Raw genomic sequence first — 3069 nt, 5'->3', positions numbered from 1 at the left:
GCCACTCCTTATTCCATAATCCATCGAATCTTTACCCAAAACTTGAAAACTTCACAACACAAAACTTAAAGTAGAAAACTCGTAAGCTCCGTTAGTATAAGAAAATAAATCACCACTTCAAGATACTGTAATGAACTCATTATTTATTTATATTGGTGTTAGACCTACTGTATTCCAACTTCTCTATGGTTTATAAACTATTTTACTAGCCATAGATTCATCAAAATAAGTAAACAACACATGAAAAACAGAATCTGTCAAAAACAGAACAGTCTGTAGTAATCTGGATCAAACGTATACTTATGGAACTCATAAAATTCTCAAATAAATTGCTGGACCTGAGTAATTTATCTATTAATCATCTGCAAAAATAATTAACTATATAGAACTCTCCAAATAAAAATGGCAGCAGTTCTCGTGAGCGCTAAAGTTTCTGTTTTTTACAGCATGATCAACAAGACTTTACCCAAGTCTTCCCAAAGGTTCTACTTGGCACAAACACTAATTAAAACATAAAAACACATCTAAACAGAGTATAGATGAATTATTTATTACTAAACAGGAGCAAAAGTCAAGGAACAATAATAAAATTGGGTTGCCTCCCAACAAGCGCTATCATTTAACGCCCCTAGCTAGGCATGATGATTTCAATGATGCTCACATAAAAGATAAGAATTGTAACATAAAGAGAGCATCATGAAGAATATGAATAGCACATTTAAGTCTAACCCACTTCCTATGCATAGGTATTTTGTGAGAAAACAACTTGTGGGGACAAGAATCAACTTGCATAGGAAGGTAAAACAAGCATAGCTTCAAAAATTTAAGCACATAGAGAGGAAACTTGATATTATTGCAATTCCTACAAGCATATATTCCTCCCTCATAGTAATCTTCAGTAGCATCATGAATGAATTCAACAATATAACCAGCACCTAAAGAATTATTTTCATGATCTACAAGCATAGAAAATTTACTACTCTCAACATAAGCAAAATTCTTCTCATGAATAATAGTGGGAGCAAACTCAACAAAATAGCTATCATGTGATTGAAAATTAAGGTCAAGATGACAAGTTTCATGGTTATCATTATTCTTTATAGCATACGTGTCATCACAATAATCATCATAGATAGGACGCATTCTTTCATCATAGTAAATTTTCTCATCAAAGCTTGGGGGACAAAAAATATCATCTTCATCAAATATAGCTTCCCCAAGCTTGTGGCTTTGCATATCATTAGCATCATGGATATTCAAGGAATTCATACTAACAACATTGCAATCATGCTCATCATTCACATATTTAGTGCCAAACAATTTAGAGATTTCTTCTTCTAGCACTTGAGCACAATTATCCTTTCCATCATACTCACGAAAGATATTAAAAAGGTGAAGTGTATGAGACAAACTCAATTCCATTTTTTATATAGTTTTATTTTATAAACTAAACTAGTGATAAAACAAGAAACTAAAAGACTCGATTGCAAGATTTAAAGATATACCTTCAAGCACTCACCCCCCGGCAACGGCGCCAGAAAAGAGCTTGATGTCTACTACACAACCTTCTTCTTGTAGATGTTGTTGGGCCTGCAAGTGCACAGGTTTGTAGGACAGTAGCAAATTTCCCTCAAGTGGATGACCTAAGGTTTATCAATCCGTAGGAGGCGTAGGATGAAGATGGTCTCTCTCAAGCAACCTTGCAACCAAATAACAAAGAGTCTCTTGTGTCCCCAACACACCCAATACAATGGTAAATTGTATAGGTGCACTAGTTCGGCGAAGAGATGGTGATACAAGTGCAAAATAGATAGTAGATATAGGTTTTTGTAAACTGAAAATATAAAAACAGCGAGGTAGCGAGTGGTAAAAGTGAGCGTAAACGGTATTCCAATGATAGGAAACAAAGCCTAGGGTTCATACTTTCACTAGTGCAAGTTCTCTCAACAATAATAACATAGATAGATCATATAACAAGCCCTCAACATGCAACAAAGAGTTACTCCGAAGCCACTAATAGCGGAGAACAAACGTAGAGATTATGGTAGGGTACGAAACCACCTCAAAGTTATTCTTTCAAATCAATCCGTTGGGCTATTCCTATAAGTGTCACAAACAACCCTGGAGTTTTTACTAGAATAACACCTTAAGATACAAATCAACCAAAACCCTAATGTCACCTAGATACTCCATTGTCACCTCAAGTATCCATGGGCATGATTATACGATATGCATCACACAATCTCAGATTTATCCAACCAACATAAAAGTACTTCAAATAGTGCCCCAAAGTTTCTACCGGAGAATCAAGAACGTGTGCCAACCCCTATGCATAGGGTTCATGGGCGGAACCCGCAAGTTGATCACCAAAACATATCAAGTAGACGTTATATCCCATTGTCACCACAGATAAGCACGGCAGACATACATCAAGTGTTCATTAAAGACTCAATCGAAGATAACTTCAAAGGGGAAACTCAATTCATCACAAGAGAAGTTAGAGGGGGAGAGAAACATAAGATCCAACTACAATAGCAAGCTCGGATACATCAAGATCGTGCCATAGAGACACGAGAGAGAAGAGAGAGAGAGAGACTAAGAGAGAGAGAGACAAAAACACATAGCTACTGGTACATACCCCTCAGCCCCGAGGGAGAACTTACTCCCTCTCGTCATGGAGAGCGCCGGATGATGAAGATGGCCACCGGTGATGGATCCCCCCTCCGGCAGGGTACCGGAAAGGGTTCCGATTGGATTTTGTGGTTCTGGAGGCTTGCGGCGGTGGAACTCCGATCTATCTTCTATTTTCTGGAAGTTTTAGGGTACGTAGGTATATATGGGTGGAGGGAGAACGTCGGTGGAGCTACGGGGCCCACGAGGCAGGGGGCGCCAGGGGGGCGCGCCCCCCACCCTCATGAGCACATCCCGTATCTTCTGACGTGGGGTCCAAGTCCATCAAGTGGGTTTCCTTCCAAAAATAACTTCTCCAGTTGATTTCGTTCCGTTTTGACTCCGTCTGATATTCCTTTTCCTCGAAACACTGAAATAGGCATAAAACAGCAAATCTGG

Source organism: Triticum urartu, chromosome 4 (genome assembly GCF_003073215.2).
Source record: "Triticum urartu cultivar G1812 chromosome 4, Tu2.1, whole genome shotgun sequence".
NCBI lineage: Eukaryota > Viridiplantae > Streptophyta > Magnoliopsida > Poales > Poaceae > Triticum > Triticum urartu.
This window is presented reverse-complemented; position numbering follows the sequence as displayed.